This window comes from Anser brachyrhynchus (assembly GCF_964034855.1).
Source record: "Anser brachyrhynchus genome assembly, chromosome: 4".
Lineage (NCBI taxonomy): Eukaryota > Metazoa > Chordata > Aves > Anseriformes > Anatidae > Anser > Anser brachyrhynchus.
Window position 1 is genome coordinate 20,494,874 of NC_137698.1, and position 21,364 is coordinate 20,516,237.

The window sequence follows — 21,364 nt, forward strand, 5'->3', positions numbered from 1 at the left end:
GAATACTCACCGATTTGTGAACTGTAAGAGAAAGGTTAGGATGTCAACAGCTGTGTTATGGGCTTACTTCAGTCAATACTCTTCTTCACATTGATAGTTCTTCACCTTTAGAAGGACAAGTAGTTACTTCTTGGTCTGTGTGAAACATAATGGAATATGAAAACAGGAGAACATATATGCTGTGCTTGTGATGTGCAACAAAGCTAAAGCTACTGCTCCAAAAAGAAACAAGGGAAAAAATGCTGAACTTTCAGTGTTGTCATGATAGATTTAGTCCATTATCATTTTTGGTTTCATAAGCTAATATTTCATAAGCTTTTCATAAGCTAACATTTGAAAGAAGCCAGGAACTTCTTTTATCCTCTGGCTGAACATCATAACCAGAAAATATCCCTGAAGACTTGACATAGGTTTCTGTAGACAGAGAGGTAGTAGAGTGGTGTTGACAAAGTCCACGGTGTTTTTCTGTTCTGTGAGTGTACACTGCAATGCATGCAGTTGCATAGACATACTAAGCCTGGCACTAAATGAGCCAACTCATATGTAGGTAACACTATGATTGTGGTGTCACGAATACTAATAAAACCAAACTGCCTGAATATTTTTTCCAGGAGTGATGGCAGCTGAAAATCTGCCAGAATCAAGCAAATCTAAAACAAATATTTCTACACAGCAGCCACCTAGGTCTTTGCTACTGTATTTAGTCTGTTTTGTAATATAAGTGCATTGCTGATACACGCCAAACACTAAATCACGACTTCCATTCTATTTGTCAACAGAGGACACCAAATGATCACATGAAAAATCACTAAGCTCTCTAGAATCAAGAACCAAGATCATTCCACTTCTAGATGACTTAGTTTGAGCATTTGCACAAGGCTTTGAAAAGACTGGAGAAGTTCACAAGTTATATACTATGGCATTCGATTTTAAGCACTTTCCCCTTTACTACATTTCATCTTTGGAAACAACATAGTTAACATAGAACCAAGAAGATACAGGTTGCTGATTTGGTGGGCACATGTCATGTTGTCATGTTAAAACAATTTTCTGGGTTAAAAAAAATCAGTATTTGCCCTTCTTTCCACTGATTGAAAAAAAAAATGTGTCTACTGCTGAAATAATCAACTTGGAGAGTCAGCAAAGGTAACAGAAAAAATCTGGAAATACTGCCATGGATGCAGAAAATGTCTGTTAAAGCTGAGGTGATACAAAGGAAGCTGATCATAGTTCCTAATGCAATTATGCCTCATTGGAAAACTCTAAATTTAGTTGTGTTTTCAAGTTTTTGTCCCTCCTATATCTCCCATTTTGAAAGGTAACCATGCAGATCTATCTTTCCTCAGAAAAGTATGCAAAAAACCGAGCTGAAAAAAAACATAGGAAACTGCTAATAGATAAAACACATCTGCATGTTTTGTAAAACACGTCTAAAAGACAGTGGAAACAACATATATATTCAAATTAAACCCACTCTTATCATTCCACAAGTTTAAAGAATGAAAATCTAAATAAAACAACTTAATACAAGTTTCAGAAAGTTTTGGTTATTTGCTTGTTCCATGCAAATTTGAGATGGATCTGTGTCATGCTACTTGCTAAATAAAGGAAAATGACTCATATCCTTAACAACTGGAGGGATTTCTCACAAAGCTTAAGTTTGAAGCTATCATATTGTAATAAGCAGAAACAAAGCATTATATAGGATTTTTATCTATGTGTGAGGAATAAGGTTCCATGCAGAAGTTTAATTGGTATTGGTGTGAAGAAAAAATAGAAACTGTGAAGCATTGCAGTGAAGGCTTTGAAAAAAAAAAAAAAAGACAAAGAGGTATTGTTTTCCTATTGTTTATTAATGGCCATAGCAATTTGCTATGTAATTCCAGTATATGATATTTTTTATTTGGTGGTTCTTACAGTAAGCAAGGCTGAATGTAAAGCATGCTGTGAAATGCACCGCTTTTGATGTGAAAGTCACACACAGTGTCTGGCTGTTGCCCATACACAGTTAAAAAGCAAAAGCAATTTGACCATATTAGGCTAATTTTGCTAGACAGATTCAGTTCATGCTTCAGCTGTCAGAACAACTGCTGCCTTTATACTGTAACTGATTTTGACATTCCTTTGAGCAACTGAAATATCACAGATTCAAGGTAGGCTAGATAATGGTGCCGCTTTATTCTAAATCCTGAGATTAGATTAACAAAATGTTTGTACTGAAAAAACTTCTGATTTTCCCAAGCATAGAAATGTTTGGACTGCAGTTGTTTGACATAGGAAATAGATAATGAAAATAAATTATTTGGAAAATACATACACAAATATAAACTAATGCATGCACAAATTACTTCATGTATTTGCTGGTTTATATGGTTTATTCCATTTATAAACATGGCTTATTAATGGTCAAGCCTGTGCAGTCTTAGTTCCCATCTACTGGAACAGGGTCAAAAGGTCTTCATCTGTTTACAGGTTCAAGGTCTCAGAGCAGTAATAGAAAAGAGCAAGGAGAAACTTCAAACCTATCATAAACTACATGAACTGTACATCTTTGAACAACTTACCTGATCTCTTACCATCTGCCAATAAAAGAAGCAAAAATGCTTTCTGCCTTTGTCACAAACATGATGAATCAACTTATCCAGATCCCATCTCCCCAGAGAAGAGTAAACTACACAATATATGTGATCATTGCTATGCGGTTTAAAAAAATCACATAGTAAAAACAACAGTTTTACTGGTTGTGGGAGGGATACGAATGTAGAACTTAGGTTTCTAAACTTACCTACTACATCCCACAAAAACAAATGGGTCTTCTCTGGAAAAAGAATTGCCAAGAAAACTTGACTAGTAGGAGTTACAGTCTGTGGCAGAATTTATAAACCTTATAATAAGTGTGACAAGTCATATTAGAGCAATTTTTCAAATTTCTGTCCTGGCATATTCAGCCTGCACTTCTAACCACACTGATGCAACATTAATGTTGCTTATCCTTTTTTTTTTTATTTTTTTTTTCCAGCCATAGTCCCCTTTGAAATATATCTCTGACATTTGTTTAACTTTGTTGATGCTGTTCATCCATTCTTAACCTTAATTAGACCATAATTGTTCTAGTCATGCTGGTGTAATCTGCCTGGAAAACTTCTATCATTTTGGATGCAGTTTCCACAGATGAAGAATGCAGATATATTATGGGCATGTGTATTTAGCCTTTAAATATGCTCCATATTAGTAGGTATCTTTGCACGTAAGGCTAGTGACTACCTTCAAGTCAAGTAGAAATTAGATTATTTTTTAAAATAAATTTTTGTTTGTTGAGTTTGGTCTACAAAAAGTCAAAACATCACCCAAAAACTGATTAGAAAAAATTCCAGTACTTCACTGGTCTGTTTGTGCAATACATGGAGGCATCTGTAAGCACTCATTTGCGCTTAACTACTGTGAGTTTTTCTGGAAAAAGTGAGTTTGATTTCGGTGTAGAAGTTCAATCTTTGTCTTCTGCCAGTAAAACAAATGCTTAAACTTATTTATTCTTATTCTGAGCGCTTTCAAATTTGAGTCCTGCCTAGTGTCAGTATAGATTGTCCAAACCACAAGACTACTGTTACCTTCACTGTACTTCGTAGTCTCCAATATCTACCTTCCTTTAGGCAGCTGTTTTGCATGCTGTCTTTGTATAACTACATAATAAACAACTTTGCATGTCACATGAAAAAAAAAAAAAGTCTTTCTTACCTTATTTTTATCTTTCCAGAATTTTAATATGTAAGCATTCACTCCAAGATTATTTTCCAAAACATATATATCCACTTCAAGTATTCTGCAGTAAATATCAGAGGACACATTCTTTGTTATCACTTTGGAGATAAAAATGCAATTTTTAATTCTTTCCTAAAGATACAGATTTGAATAATCTGTCAAAGAGCTTTGGCCTAGTAGAATTTACTAAGGTGAGAATACTTGGTTTGATTTATTTTTTAGTTGTCCTTGAAACATGAGAAGATATTTCATTTTAGAATAAACAGAATAGCTTTTCAAGAAATCCATAAATCTGAGTTTTATTTCCTTCATAAACAGTTTCTATAATTTAATGTTTTGTAAATTGCAAGTAAACTCCAGAAAATTCAGCAAAAATAATAAATATAAAATGAAAATATTTAGCATTATTTCTAAATTAGAAGAAATAAAAGAAATAAATCACTCTTCCCCTATAACTGTCAGATTTGGAAAATTTTTTGAGTATACCATAATTAGGAATACTTATTACTTCCCCCAACCTTCTGATCACAGAATTCCATTTTCCCATTTTCACTTAATGTTAAGTTTGGAGATAAAATTTTCTGTACCTATTATCTGTCTTAGATTAGTTGTGTGGAAGTTTTCCGCTGAAATCTTTGGATGATGTCTGAGAGAAAATTTAGGTAAGATTTTTTTTTTATACTCAAAGTTAAGCTGAAATTTACCAACAGTTTTCCTGATAGGTTTCATGTTATTATAGTTAATACATGCATACCCACCTTTCTGTAAGCAAAGCTTGCCCATATTCAATATACAGGATGGACTGTGATGGGGTAAAAATTGTTTAAGAAATGCCTGCATATGGTTTAGAAATTGAGAGATACATAGTTGTGATGAAAACCTGAGCAACTGAGGTTAATTGAACATTTAAATGATCTAACTCAGTAAGAAATATCACAAGTTTCTCAGAAAGAAACTGTGGTTTTAGGTAGCTGATTGTTATCCTAGAGAAATACTTCTGTTATTTGTTTGACAGCAGGCAAAACATACAAAGCACCATTTTCAGAAATGACTGAAGTATGACTGAGTGTTTAAGAGAAGTTCTGAATTGGAGCTTAGAATTCTGTCTTTAACAGGGCAAAACAAAAGTTATCAGTCATAACAGAAAAAGGCTGTGAGGGAAGGAGGGATCATAACAATTCACTGTATCAGGCTGCTGGCACTACCAGTTGCTCCTGACAGAAGTGTGCCAAGGAGAGCTACACTTACAGACCCAGATCAGCTCCTAGGTCTCCACTTGAGACAAGTGTCAGCTGCCATGGGTCATAACTGTGGTATTCCCTTAGGTCCCAGTCCTTTAGCTGGCCAGAACATCCACAGTACCTTTCCAGGTCACCGGTTCCTCAGAAACGTGGTCATTTAATGGGAGACGGGAAGGAGAGAGAAGACTTGCGAAGGGTCAAAATGAAGCCAGGACGCCTTGCCTTCTTCAGAAGTAGAGTCATTCCCAAGCTTAGAAATAGCTTGAGATGCATATTTTCAGAAATAATAGGAAAAGGAAAGAAAACATTGGCAGACATACCATCGATACATAACAGAGTTTGTATGTTGAGCTAATAAAATTCTACTCCAGGAGATAAAGGACCTACAGTAGTTAAGGAGATAAGCCTGAATGTATGAGAGGTTATAGTATGTCTGAGGGTTTCTGCCGGTGTAAATAGATGGGAATGCAAAATTTAGCCTTTGACTAAAACAGTCTAAGATACATAGGAAAAAAATTCGTAATAACTAACAGAATAGATACGGGTTTTGTTCACACAATATACTCAGATGAGAACTTAGGGATATGAAAGATATTTCCTATCCATGTCAAGTAAAGAATGGGTTAAATAAAGCAGCAAAGGGTTGATCTCTGTAGTCCCTGAAGCTCTTTCTGTGGATAGGTTACTGCTTCTAGACACACACCTGCTTCAAGATGGAAAATCCTGACTCAGCCAAATGGCTTGGAGAAAGAACCCCACATGAGCCATCAGGAGAGGTACAATAGAAATCCACATACCCCAATAAAAAAAAAAAGAAAATATATTGTCAGCACCTATGCATTAAATATTTTTGAACATTTGTCCATTCACACAGAATTCTAAAAATACTGTACAAGAATGATCATAGCTTGGAAAATATGTACTCCAGGTGTTCAATAATGCTACTTTTAACAGATTCTTTTGCTTCAGTACTAAAAGATAAATTTGCTTCATATCAGTTCTTGTAAGTAAACACCAGTGTTCTGTCTTCTCAAGAAACTATACTTGTTCCCTTAAAAAAAATAGTTATGACTGACATAATAATTGATGAGCATATAGGGAAAAATATAAGATACTTCAAAAAGAAAACAAACTGAAATTCATACTGCAAGCTTCAGAAATTTAATATTTCTGTCACAAGTAACTGGGACAGAGATTATTTCATATACCTCCCACTACTGTCTTTAAATAGCAAATTAAAGTTTTATTTGGTATGAATATTTCTTCATTCAAGGAACTAAACTTCTGAAGCTCACACATCACACTTTTTTTTTTCTCCAAAACTACTTCTTTTCCTACAATCATTAACTTTATAGAATCAGTCAAAACCATGTCATGGAAAAATATTGGAGGAAAAGAACAAATGCAAGTGATTTGAGAAGAAACACTAAAGCTCCTAGAGGGTCCCAAGAGTCCAGGTTTCTATGTCTGTCCAAAGAAACACAGGATCTCCCTTCCTGTCTGAGCTAGACACAGGGACTTTGTGAATAAAAATAAAGTAAAATTAAATTAAAATTAAAAGAAAAGCCTAAATCTGATATACTTAAGGGAAACCGACAGCCTGATGACCCTGCAGTTTAGAATCAGATAAAATGTCAGAACTATACTTACAAATATGAGAAATAGGTAAACATTTATTTAGTGGCTCTAAAGTGAAAAGAATAAAAATTAGAAACGTGATATAAAAAACTAAAATGACCCACAAATACTCTTTTGATGTCAGTCACCATGACATCATGAGCTTTTTTTAGAAATGGAAGTGTGCTATGATTATGTGAGGCAACTAGATAAATTTTGCTCATAAAGACCTTGGAAAGTTCAGTTAGTTTGAACATGTTAAATTGAGAAAGTATGACTTATTAAAATACAAACATATCATCTTCCTTACTAGTTAATTCAACTGCTTGGAAACCACTATACTGCTTGAAAACTCTGTAACTGCAACAGGCTGTAGAACAGGCTCTGTGTGAGTCAGAGATATTGTGAAATCACTGAGTTACAGAAAAATGAGATTCCTTTACAGAACGGAAAGATCTTCCTGATTCTCACAGAAAGGCCCGTTTACTTAGATATCTTCTATGACTGAGACTTCTCACCAGAAAAGCAATAAGAAAACAGTACTATACATATATCCTTGTTATATAGTATACTTTTCAGTTTAGAGTATTTCGAACTAAAATGAGTACTAAAACAAAGAAAGCAAGCAAGCAAGCAAGCAGACCATGATTCAAGTCTTTGCTTTGCCATAGACTTCTTGTGTGATATTGGGCACTTGTTCTCCTTTATCTGCAAATCTCAGTAACATTAACCACTTTACAGCAGCATGTGTTCTGTTCTAAAGACGTTCAAATGAGATGGAAAAAGGAGTATTTATAAATCTTTGAAAGCCCTGATATTGCAGATCTCTTTAACAATTTGGTACAGGAAATAAAGAGACAAACAACTCACAATTACCAGTATCGTATTGTCTTTTTAATTCCACTTCTCACCTTAGCACCTACATCAATATCTAATCGAACATTTTATTTTTATTTATTTATTTTATTTTTTAAGACCAGAGCTTAAAACCTTATTTGTTCCTTGAAGTGTACTTCTGGCAATTTAGACTGACTGTGAACGATTGTTTTATACAGTGACAAAGAACTGCTGTGCTGTCTTGTTCTGCTCCTGCACTTCCAGAGAGACATTTTGGTCATGTAGGAGAAGAGAGGATTGCTTTCCTGTGTGTCAGCAGTCTTTCCTATACCCATGATATATGAACCATGTGCCTCTGGGCAAATACAGCCCTCAAGGCTGAAGAGAGAACGCAGCAATCAGACACTGTGATACTTAGGAGTTATGTGAGAGTGCATATGATGACATGAGTGTGTATGATCATGATGACTTGATCTGGAAAAATGTAGAAATTGTGCCTGTTTCCAGTTTGTTTTATTCACATTTTTGGTTTATTCATGTTTGTATTTATTTTGATCTCAAAGTACTTCCCAGTTTTTTTGCTTGTTTGTTCTTGTGATTTCTGTACAAATGATAAGTTAAGTATCAGAGCTAGTTACTAAGATTCAATCTTTGATAGCTCAACATTTGGAAAGGAGGATGCATTTTTCACGTAATATATATACATCTACTACCTGAGAGGAAATCATATACTGTTTTCAAATGGATATGCAGTCTGTGAAAATAGTTTTCAAAGACACACAGCTTTGCCCACCACCATGTTACCTGGCCATGAAAGCTCCAATATTGAACAGCTAGCTTCTGAATTATGGTACCTCTTACACTGAACCGCTGCTTGTGGAAGATCTGGTAATATGGTGGCTGTTGCAAAGCAGGTAGTAACACCTCTAGAGACTGGTGGTTAACTTATTTCAGCTGCAAAACAGAGAAAGACAACCTTCATTTCCCAGCACAGCTTATTATACATTTCAGTTTGGAGTGAAAAAATAGTTAATATAACAGTCTACAAGTCTAAACTAGAAAAAAAGATTTAAATATACTGTATGTAACTAAAACCCTGTTATAAAAAAAAATATATTTGCCATGTGTGCTTCTGAAGAACAGATGCTCTTCTAAGTATAGAAGTCATTAAACTGAATTTTTATATACAGGGATGACCTTTCTTTGAATTTGTTTTTGAAAGTAGTTTTCCTGTTCTGGCATAAACCTTAATTTACTCTAGAGAGAGCAGTAGATCATGACATTTCAGTTTGTAGTAAAATCTAAATTTTCCATTGAGCTCTGTGATTCTTTTTTATTTTTATTTTTTGATTAGTTGCTCAGTTTTTCATGTGATATTAAAATAAACCTCAGGTTTGTTCTTGAATTGATATATGCTTTTTTTTTTAGAACTGTATGATCAGTGCAGGCCTTGCTAATAGTATGTGGCACAACAAAGATTTGTGTGTGTGTGTTTTCCTTCTGTTGTCCCTTACTTTGCTGTAAGACTGTTTGTAAACTTTCAGAATAGGAGGAGTAAGAAACAGTGTACCCCAATACTTTATAGCAGGCATCAATCTGCTATATATACATGTGCAGTTTTTTCATTGCTGCCCTGAGTTGCTGTATGCACTAATTTTTATAAATCTCTCAAAGGGTAGACACTTTTTAGCTAGAAATGGTTACATTCTTCACTCATTTTGTAGAAATAAAATATGTAACATAGTTGCTAAAATAATGTGCTCTATGCCAGCTAAAATTACAAGAATGAAACACAGGTCATTCAGCAGGGGATAAAAAAGATGACTAACCATTAAAACTATCACTTACTATACTTACTGTCCAATAACACAGCAGGAAATAAGAATTAAAGGAGCAAGAAAAAGCCAAAATGCAGAATTGATCTCATCCTTAGCTCCAGGGTGAGCATGGTGTGCTGTGCCCAAACTGAGCCTTTTTTGAATACCTCAGAACAGAGGCTTTAAGCAGTGACCCAAGGGGGTATTAGGAGTAACTCTATCTATAGTAACTCATTTCACTTTTCATATTTCCTATGGATAATGTTTGCTATTCTGTTCAGTTTAGTGAAGTAATGAATCTGAACTGCACTGAAAAGCAAACATATAAAACACCAGCTACTGTTATTATTAGTATTGAAACGAGTTCTGATGTGCCCTAAACTTAGGATGTTTAAGATTAATTCCTCTATTTTGGTTCAGATACAGGGGGAAAGAAACAATATTGAAAAATTATTTTTCTCTCACATGCCTTTGAGTTGCAGACTTGAAGAGTTATTTCTTAAAAACAAACAAACAAAACAAACAACAACAAAATCAAAACCCAAAAATCTATAATACAATTCCAATGTGAAATAGATGTCTCGGTCCTTGATCTAAAAAATAATAAAATTTCTCACCAAATTCTTTAGAGAAAAATTATGGACTCTCTAGTAAATCAGTAAAGGAAAAAAAAAAAAAGTGTCTTCAGAAATATTTTAGGTGTTTCTCCTTTGTTTTTATACAAACAATAAGCATTAGCCTATTTACAACAAAATAAAAGTTACAGAAATATAAAAAGAAACTTTACTTTACTCATTAAATGAACTAAACTTAAAGAGAATCTGGAGTAAGACTGGATGGACTACTTTCAGTTCAATAATGAAGAATATGCCTTCTAATTAAAGAAAGATTTATTCTGGGGTTAAACTGCATTAATGGGACATTTAAGGTCTGGGGTATATAGCAGCCCTGCATTCTAGAAATTTTGTTGATTTTTTAAATCTCTGTTATCTTCTGCATCTTCTACCCAGGGGAAAAAAAATCAATATAATTCTTCATTTAAAATGTTATTACTCACATATTTAAACTTTAAGCATCACCTATATGTTTTAGTAAATCAAGAATTGACTATGCTGTATGTACCCAATAAAAAAAAAGCAATACTTCTCGACATTCAACCAAATAAAACTCTCTAATTCAATTTTGCAAAGTAACTTTTTCCCTGGTTACACCAAAATAACAGCTTGAATTTTAAAGGATGTTTCTCAGTATATTATCTTGACAATTTTGAAGTACTTCATGATCAGAAATAGCTTATCCTTAAATTCACTATGCAAACCTAAAAGTTGTCAAGTAATTTTGGGAAAAAAACAAACAAAACAACAACAACAAAAAAGGAATATAAACTCTATAATTCTATAGTATAAGTCAAGCAAATCAAAGCAATTCTTTAATAAACAGAAAGATTTATTTGCTCTTATGCTAGATCTATTTTTTTTTCATGTGAAACCTCCTAATAGGAAACCTTTAAATGAAAAACGAGATTTTTTTCTTCACTAGCATTAAGCAGTAAAGGCAGTAAAATAAAAACCATAATAATATTCACAAACCCAATAACATACAGAACAGCTACAGAAAAAAATAGTGTTGCTCTAGAGAGCTATTGGCTTTTATGCATATATAAGCACAGGTGTTATGTAGGCTAATGAAAACCATAGTATTAGCATTTGTAATAACATTGTACAGTATGGTTACATTTCATATTTTAGGAAACAATACTAAATTGAGATACCTATAATAAAGCATCACAGATTTTGTGATCTATAATTGCATACCAAAATGGGCTGGAGTCTACTAACAAAAAGGACCACTTAAATACTCTACATGGCTTGACTTTTTTCTTTTTTTTTTAAGCAATATACAATGTTATAAGATAACATAAAATCTACCAAATGCCATGCCAAAAAACATAGGGTTTTTTTGTTGTTTTTTTATACACGAGTATTAAGCAATCATTTAACCACATGATTCATGTGGCTCATGAAGTTAAGAGATTGCTTAAGAATTTTGCTGGTGTGTTCATAAACACATTTTTAAGTGGGAAAAGTGGCCTCAACAACAGCAGTGCAGCAGGTAGAGGAACACGATTAGCATGAATATTGTATCCATCTCCACTATATATTTTGTTTTTCCTTTGTAGGTGAAAATATTAAGTCTTGCCCTGCTTTTTAATTTGTTTAAATATGACCTATATGCAGACAGAGTTAATTGAGACATGTTTTCTGTACTGACTCAAGGATATTTGTCCTACTGCCTCAAGCAAACCTACAGGATTTGCCTCAAGTTTCTGTGATGATTGCAACTAATGCTCTGTTTCTTCTCTCCCTCCACACCTTCCTCACAAAATGTCCATTCTATATCAGGCAGAGAAATCCAAGAAAATCCCCAGGAAGGCAGTAAAAGATCACAAAAGGAGACTTGGCAGCTGCCCATCCTGACCTATAGGCTCTGGTCTTATCCAACATATCTGGCTTTGGTAGGTTTTAGTATGGCAGTTTGCAACTCCTGAGCATTCTCACACAACCATTTACCTTTCCCTCCTCTTCTGGCTGGTGGGGGGCTGCCTGGCCCAGTGGACAGCACACCCCCACAACCAGTCTGTCTGTTGCGGTATTGCAGTTTCTATGAGACTCCTTGGTCCTCTTACTAAACCTTGAGACTCAAGGCTCAAAAACAAAGGAGGAGCCACAGTGTTACCCTGTTCTTGGGACAGCCTGCTGGGCATCCAGGTTTTTAGCTACCTCACTGTCAGCGATCCAACCACAGCTCCAGCAGAATGCAGACAACTGAACACTTTAACGTTCTTCTTCCTCCATCCCCCTTCATATATGATTCAATCTTCTACAACCAGTGCAAGCATTTTCAGGGTTACTGCTCTATAAGGTCAGTTTAATCTTGTTGATTTAACAGAGCATTTTCTTCATGTCTGCATATGCTAACTGTGGACTAAACTTGAATTTAAATCTTCATACATTACACTACTGAGGGTCTATCTGGGCCCTGAGACCAACAGAATTGTAACTTCTCCCTGCTGGTAGGGATTTGGCAGCCAATACTCAAGATTAACTCTGATATGCTGCAGTTATGTGCCCTTGAATCCAGCTGCTTAGAAAAGAAGTGTGAAAAAGATCCAGGAGGAGCTTCATTAAGGTTCCTCCCTTCTTCACACGTAGCCGCATTTAAAGGTTGGCCCTCAACCTTGCCCTTTGTCCCAGCAGTACTGCAGGTATGCCTGTTTGGTCTTGTACATCACCTGCCAGCCTTGCTGATTTAGCTTCATTGTTTGACCTCAGGCCTGCCTCATTGCTACAGATATGTCTAGCAGTCACTGTGCTGTGGCTGACCTTGGTTGCTAGCCCTGTTCAGCTCTTTGTGTTCAGTAACTATACATCTTGTTGGTGGGTACACTGTCCTGCCTTCCTTGTGGTTTGTCACCATGGGATCACACCTCAACTTACCTTGTAGAGCGGCCTGCTGTTCCTGCAACCTGACAGGTGCAATTTAGCCATTTACATTGTTAGAAATTATATGTCCTATCTGTGTGCTTGTGAAAAAAGTGTGACTTGGGAGCTCTCAATCAAGCAGTCATCAGGAGTTATCTATCAAGTGGATGCTGTGTTTAAATCTGAGGCTACAAGAGGGAGGAGGCAAGATAAATCTGAGTGCAGGTTCACCCTCTGAAACAGCTTCTGACAGCTGACTCACAGCAGATGATTGCACCTCCCTGTCTGACTCAAAACTCTATCTACTGTTCCTTCTGTAAATAATAAGCCCTGAAAATATGATTTATCATAAGACTAGCAAGTAGGCAGTTGGAGAAATCTCGTTACTGAAGGGAAATATTGCTTCTAAATTATGACTCCATGCAAACCTGGTGTTAGGCTGTAAGCGTTACTACAACTCCTTTGGATAGGAGTAGCTCACAAAAATAAAGTGAGCCAAAATATTGAATTGAAAATTAGATAGCTGCTTACTGGAATGAGTAAACAAAAGATCTCACGGGCCTCACTTTCTTTTCTGCACTAAATGCAATGAGTTTTTTATGTCTTTATTATTTGGGCTCTGTGTCTCAGATTAGTTGAACAGTTTAGCTAATATTTGTGTTCTGAAAACTCATACACAGTCATACCACTTTACAAGAATATGGTTCTTCCATGGCTATTTAAGGGATTCTGCTGTAACTGGTATGATTCATTATGGCCTCAGATTAACAAATATTGAAATTAATACAGTAGATAGTGCCTACATAGTAGGTAATTGTCACTGTTAAATGGAAAGTTTTTTGCAACGTTTCTGACAGTGATAAATGTGTGGATCAACGTATTATATTTATTGCATCTAGACAAGTGATATGACAAGAATAAAAAGCAAGATAAAAACATATGTGAGATGATTCAGACCAAATGGGCAAGGTATTTCATGTTTTATGTAATTACCTAATATTAAATTTGCCATTAGATTTGGGTAGCTATTCTAGGCACAGCAACTACCATGGGGCGCAGCACCCAAACTCTGCCACATCGTGAGTGTTTAGGCCTCCTTTTCCTGTGTTCTAGCAGTGGAAAAGAAAAGTGAGGGCCATCATGCTCCCAGGCAGAGCAGATGTAGAAATTGTGCTCCTTCTGGAATGGGAAGTGGGTATGCAGGAAAGGATCCTACAGTACTTGGAAAAATGATGGGAGAGACAGAAAAAGGAAGGAACAGAGTGAAGTTGGTCTGAAGAGGTACTTTGTTGCTGCCCATTCATAGAACAGAATCACAGAATGGCTTGGGTTTGAAGGGACCTTAAAGACCACCCAGTTCTAACCCCTTGCCATGGGCAGGGACACCTCTCACTAGACTGGTTTGCCCAGGACTCCATCCAACCTGGCTTGAACACCTCCAGGGATGGGGCATCCACAGCCTCTCTGGGCAACCTATGCCAGTGCCTCACTACCCTCTGCATGAAGAATTTCCTCCTAACATCTAATCTAAATCTCCTCTCTTTTAGTTTAAGACTTCCCTTAGTTTAAGTTTCCCCTTGCCCTATCACTGTCTGCCCATGTGAAACGACTCTCTCAAAGCTGGTCTTCTTTCTTATTTAAGATGTTTGTTATTCTCAGTCACCTAGCTCCCCCTTTTCATCCTTTCCCTTTCTCCTTCTCTCCCTTCCTTTCCCCTACAAATCAAAAGGAAATGGGATTTTTTCTCATTTTCCCATTATGAAGGAAACTAACTTTAGCAAAGTCATTCTCATTTCTCTAAACTTTTGCATGCTAGCGATGGGGACTGAGTCACAGAATGTGTGTGTGTCAAACCCCACACCCAAAAGATAGCAAAGAACAGAATAAATTTTTAAAAGGCAGAACTGTGGGTTGATTAGCTTTGGTGGATGCTAGGAGAGCAACAAGTGCAGATCTAATTACTGGTAAATCCGTGAAGAAGAAGCCAACATAGAAAAAATAAGTACAAAAATAAAGAAAAAAAAAGAAATGAGGGCAGAGGCTGTATGCTCCCTGCAGTGATTGTTGTTACTTCAGAAACTTATCTTCCCATTGAGAAAATTACTGTTTATTCCAGAAATGCGTACACATTATATAATACTGCAGAACATAGTATTGACTCGATAACTTCTGTACTGTTTCCTTACAGCTTCCTTTTCATGTCAAAAAGACAGAACAAATAACTTTGTACTATTTGCAAAATTGATATCCAGAAATTATGAATACATACTCAAATGTATAGTGAAAGAATTCTAAGGTAGGAGTATAAAAAATGATTTGACTTGTATGTTTCTTAAAACTAATCCATAAGCTACTCAAAGTCTGCATATTGTTTACCTAGGTAGGTTTTATTTTTTTTGTCAATCTGCGTGGTGGTGTACTCCCCCTGGCAGCCCCCAACCTGACCCTTCACCCATAACTCTGCTTGGGCAATAACCATCAGTGGCAAGCGTGATGAATGCATCTGGTCTTGTTAGCCGAACCTGGCTCAAGGTGGATATGGAGCAGATAGACCCAAGGGCTAATTGAGCATGCACCAACCAAATATGGCTGGCATGCAAATATGACTAATTGTCAATCATCTTACCCCATACATAGAGGACAGCTCAGAGCCAGCTGAGCTCTCCTGTACTGCAGTCGGCAGCGTGCCATGATCTTCCCCTTGAGCAGGGATGCCTCTCAAGGTTACTCCTCAAGGCTGAGAGATTGCTTGCCTGTGACACATAGTAAGTGACTAATAGCTAGCTTGTCAAAACTTTGAAAGTAATTTGTTAAGCATGCTGAAACTTTATAATCTTAGCTAACTGATATAAAGGATTGATAGTGTACATAATCCTTTAGGCATAAACTGTTAAGTCTGGGGTTGGGATAGGACCTGGTTATATCTAGACTCCCTGGAATTTGGACAGCAAAAAGGACTCCATTATGAACCTCATGACTCAATGTGAGGGTCTCCCTGATGCTTTTATTCTGACCCTGTCCTCTATGCAGTAAATAGTCATGTGACCTCAACATCATGAATCTTGTTATGTTGCAATTACCATTAGAACTTTGTTCAATTGCTGTCTCATTCACAATTAAGCCCTGCTAAATCACTATTTTCATCAATAAATATGTTTCAGTTTCTCTTATTAATGAAGTGCATAATTCCATTTGTGACATACCTCCATTAATGTGATTTGTCTGAGGATGTTTCTTGAACCTGAATAATAGAATACATGAATATTTTATTGTTATTTCTTTCCTGTAAGACATCATAGAAAGGGATCAGTAGATCAAATTTTGCAGTGAAAATGATAGCAGTAAAGAAGATTAATTTCTATAGTTCTGTTTTTAATTATTCTATGAATTTAACAACTCAGGGTGCTGCTTCAAAAATGCATAGTCTGTCATAAATTATTTTTTTCTTATCAGAGGAAATATTAGATCAAATCTGAAAATAAAACAAAGGAATATTTTTTAGCTCTCAAATGAATCTTTCAAAGGTTTATCTTCTGTGTTCTACAGTAAGTAAACTTTTCCTCAACAAGCATGCAAATCATATTATTATTATTATGATGATTATGATTATTATGATTATTATGATTATTATTATTTAAACATCTTGTGTCAGATGCTATTTCAGGGTGAAGAAATTATTTTTGTTATTCTCTGTAACAGCTATAAAGGTTTGTGTTCACATTTTTTTGTATACCATACCCCTGATAATATATATATATATATATATATATATATATATATATAAATGTAATGCCAATCATATCCGGTTTAAATGATCTTATTCATGAAACTGATCATAGAAAGAAAGAATATCCTGAGCTGGAAGGGAACCACAAGGATCATCATGTCCAACTCCTGGCTCCACCAAGTCCATGGGACTACCCAAAAATCAGACCACTGTCTGAGAGTGTTGTCCAAATGCTTCTTGAACTTTGGCAGCCTCAGTGTCATGACCACTGCCCTGGGGAGCCTGTCCCAGTGCCCGACCACCCTCTGGGTGCAGAACCTTTCCCTAACCCCCAGCCTGACCCTCCCCTGTCCCAGCTCCATGCCGTTCCCTCGGGTCCTGTCGCTGTCCCCAGAGAGCAGAGCTCAGCGCCTGCCCCTCCGCTCCCCTCGTGAGGAAGCTGCAGGCCGCCATGAGGCCTCCCCTCGGCCTGCTCTGCTCTGGGCTGAACAAACCAAGGGACCTCAGCCGCTCCTCATACATCTTGCCCTCTAGACCCTTCACCATCTTTGTTGCCCTCCTTTGGACACTCTCTGGTAGTTTTATGTCCTTCTTACACTGCGCATACTAGAAAATATCTCCTATAAGAAATACTGCACTGCGTAAGCAGAAATAATCTGGCTTCATTATCATTTTGCTGTTAAGAGCTGTAACGTGAACATTGATGTGAACCACTGCTTTCACCACTATAAGACAAAATAGCTTCTTAATACATATAATGTTAGTTTGATTATCCAAATAAGCACCACAGCAAATCTGTATTTTCTTTCAGGCTATTAATTTAGTGAAAGTTGCTGTGTGGCTATTGAAGGTTTAACTTAAATGTTTAAATATAACTATTTGCTGAAGGGAATTATTTTGGAGAATGATGCTGATCTGAACAAGAACAGAAGTCTACTTTTATGCTCAAACAATCTCATCTAAAATTCACTTACAGTAATCAATACTTCTAATCAGCTGCTTAGAAATAATAAAGGGACCAAGAGTTATTCACAGAAAAAAATCCCCAATAACCTTTGAAGTTTGTGCACTTGGAAAAAAATATAAGGTCTTAACAAGTCACAAAATATGAAAGACAGAATTCTATTTTTCCAGATGAATAATTCATATAATGTGCGTTGTGTTTTTTTTTTTTTTTAACTCTTTCTCCTTCTTCTCTTGTATTCTTTATGAAACTCTTTAAGACATACACAGATGAAGATGGGTTGATGATTAGCCTCTGTTGAAAAGGGTAGTAAAAGTATATGTACATATATTTCATAGCTGTTTTAGTGACCCTGATTAAACATGAAATAAACTTTGCAATTGCAGGCTTCAACAGAAATAATTCTTAAATTCCATGTCCAAATCCAAAAAAAAAAATGATTCAGCAAGTATTCTAAAATATTTATTTCATCATTTTAATTGTGCAACACTTTCTACTCGTCCTAGATTCACTGCTTTGTCTCAACACTGTCAGCCAAACTTTGGATAATATTTATGTAATCCATTTGGCAATGATATAGACTTCAAAATTGTTTGCAACTTTAGAATTATTTACAGTTGGGCTGATTACATCATCATCATGGATTCCATCCATCATCTTTTTTTTTTTTTTTTAAGCACACTACTGAAATCCTGCCCACGGGAAAACCGGTTTTCTACAATCTATACAAAGACTGTTCAGTGGATAGGATTGTCACTAGTGGGACCCACTGTGAAAGAAGATGCTCAATATTAGCAAATCTTACTGAATTTGCCTTAAACAAATTTGTTCCCTTTTATGTATGCTTCACAAGGCTTAATTCTATATCTGTTCCTTAAATCAATGTCAGGACCATGAGTGCAGCCCGTTCCCTGGAGGTTTGTTGCATATCTTCAAGTATTAGCATTGCTTTTTTTTTTCTTTCTTTCTTTTTTTTTTCTGTAATGGGATATAGTAAATATAAACACACTGCTGCATTTTAATACTAGAATCCTTAAGTGCAGAAAATTAGAATAAATAAAAATATCTGTAATATAATTCATTCCAGCTGTTAATATAACAAAAATCCTAAAATTGCAATTATTTTGGTTATGTTTTGTTGTTTGGTTGGTTTGTTTGTTTTTTTGTAGTTCCTTGCAGTATCCTAAAATGTAACCAATGTTCCTGTTTGTTTATAAGGACTGTAAACAGGAGACTTCCTCACAGTGAATGGAAGTCTAGGCTTTAACTTAGTCATTATCAAAATATCTAGTAGAACAAGAATCACGTCACTTCATCTATGTGCCACAAAATTAATTAACCTTGCAAATAACTGTGCCCTTCTTCATCTGCTTGAAACATCAACTGAATTGCCTCCTTCAAAATAGAAGCCAGTTAGCTGAGTTATTAAAATCACTTTAGAATCTTCAAATGAGGAAACCCCTGATGTGCTACGTGGCATTACCTGGCGGTTTTTGTTGTTGTTTCTGTTTTTTTTTTTTTTTTTTTTTTTTTTTTTTTTATCCCTAAGATCATTTAGAGGATGAAGTCTCCCTAAATTCCACATTCCCCCGAAACATAAAATAGCTAAGGCATGACTTCCTGATCTCTACCTTTCATCTTCAGAAGAGCTCACTGTGCAGTCTGAGGCCATTTTGGAGTATGACTTCTCCTATTCTGTCCTAGGCATCAGAGTCTCTTATTGTTTAACATCTCCTCTCTTACACCAGCCAATCCCATTTGTCAAGCTTCTGTTAAGGTCAGGAGTTTGCCATATTTTTACACCTTCTTTCCTCATGCCCCATTACTATATTCCTGCAGACCTTTAAAGAATAAAGTGATGCTTTTTTTCCTCTGCTTTAAAAGGTCTGGCAGTTTGCTCATAAAAATTAAGAGAAGTTTCTGTGCAGTGTAACATCTACTAACATCTCTTAGCAGGGTCTTGGGCTCAAACCAAGATAGCAGGGAACTACATCAGTGGAAGACTTGTACCACGGATTTGCTTTTTCTTGTGATGTGATGCATTTATCAGTGAAGCTGATGTGGAAAATCTCGTATTTCTGAAAGAAGTTAAGGGAAGATGAAGAGACAGGTGTGCCAGAAGATCAGCATGACAGAACAGTCAGCAGTACAGGAAAAGGTGCCCTAGGCAGGTGACAACTGACACTGGTGCATTTTTGTTACATTACCTTTTCGTAAAAATAACACGTTCTTTCCAATTACCCCTTCACTGCCATTTTCCTTTAGGAAAGGTTGCAGGACAACTACATAAAAAAAATTTTTTTTTTGAATGGTTAAGCTGTTTTATTGCTTATTCAAACCATTTCCTTATAAACACGCTGTTTGAAAGTGGCATTGACCCCCCCTCAGGAGGAATGACTTGCCTGTTCCAGATCAGATTAAACCCTTTAAGAGAATAAGCATGTAGCAATTTGTCTGAGCAGCTCTTTGACCCATCTGCCTTCCCCAGTGTTGCTTCTGTTCCCCTGTGCATACAGATCTGACTGACAGATTTTTTTTTAATGCTGTACCTCCTGGGCTGTAAAGTTACCAGCATCTGCAATCACATGCACATTACAAATCCTGCCCCTTGCTTGCATTTTTCTTTCTCAATCTTTTATGTAGGATTTGCACCAACAAATTCTCGCACTTATTTATAAATAAAAGTATAATTTTGAAAGGATTTCAGAAAAGGAAATATTTCTGTGTATTTCACAACTAGTTTTTCACTTGTCAATTTTTGTAATCCCTGCACAAGGGCTTACAGCCAATTTGGCAGAAAATTTTTAGGAGAATGCTTAAATTCTTCAATTTAATTCTTCAAGTTCTTATTTTTATTTTATATGGGGAAAAATGTCTATAATTATATATATATAAGAATTGTTACTGTAGTAACCATCTTCTGTAACTGAGAAGCATAAAGCAAAAGGATGCAACAGAGACATTTTTTTCGCATGAACAGTGTAGAAAGTACAAAATTCACTAGGACATACGGAGAGATGTAGAAAATGACGGAAGAAAAAATATAAATCTCAACAATCCTGAATCTTTCCAATTCGTATTTCATTTTAGATGGGTAAAATAACAGATGAAGGGACGCTTCTTTTTTCAGAGCCTATGGTTTTCTCCAGTGAAAATAGGAGTATCAGACCTTACTGCACACAGAAAGGATGTATCTTCCAAATCGAATTTAGGACTGCTTATAGAGTTCTATGAGAAATATTGAGTTTTTCTTTTTCTTTAATGGATCAGTGCCCTTTGGCCTTTGCCAAAGTTGAGAGAAAAATAAAGACCAGACCTACACTGAGAGTGAAGCTGAAGAGAAGTAACCAAAAGAATCTGGAGGTGGAAAAAATTCTCCCTGGAGAATTTTTATTCAGTGGAAAGGCTGAAGTGTTTTGTCCAAGGCACTGCATAAGTTTAGTGCTGGGGTAAAACAGAACACACAGAACTTCAGCTGGAGCAGGGATTGATAAGGGCTGCCAAGGTCTTGCATTCAAATAGTAAAGGGCAAAAAACAACACAGCATGCATATGAAGCTTGAAATCCACTGTTAGTCTAATTAATTTTTTAACAATCTTATATTCCAAATTCTTTATTTAATACTGAAAAAAAAAATATAAAAAGATCACATGTTAATAATGGAGCTAATTCTTATACATATCTTTCCTATATCTCCCTCTTTTCTTTGTTGTTTATCCTATCCATCCACTGTCCCTCTGGGTCCAAAGACTGACAGTTTCAATCTTTCTCAAGAAGACATGGGGTTAGGAGGGAAGTAGCAGTTTTCTACTTATTCTTTTGTGTTGCAGCCGTCATAAATCATATTCAAAATGAATGCTGCTGTCTTTCATTTTTGGTAGAGAAAAAAAAAAAAAGAAGAAAAGGAATCAGACAGTTTT

The 21,364-nt window shown here is 35.9% G+C and overlaps 1 protein-coding gene across 6 annotated transcripts in view; it reads left to right on the forward strand.

Annotated features, from left to right (window-relative positions):
- The window catches only part of LOC308194865 (uncharacterized protein), a 124,259-nt gene that overhangs the window by 56,653 nt on the left and 46,242 nt on the right, over positions 1 to 21,364 (forward strand). Inside the window, exons 1-2 of one of the 6 annotated variants that reach the window (XR_013950946.1) lie at positions 146 to 2,153; positions 4,363 to 4,421. The exons of the other annotated variants lie outside the window; for them this stretch is intronic. The gene's annotated coding sequence lies outside the window, so the exon portion shown is untranslated. Of the gene's footprint in view, positions 1 to 145; positions 2,154 to 4,362; positions 4,422 to 21,364 lie in introns of those variants that run through there. 6 annotated transcript variants of the gene reach the window in all.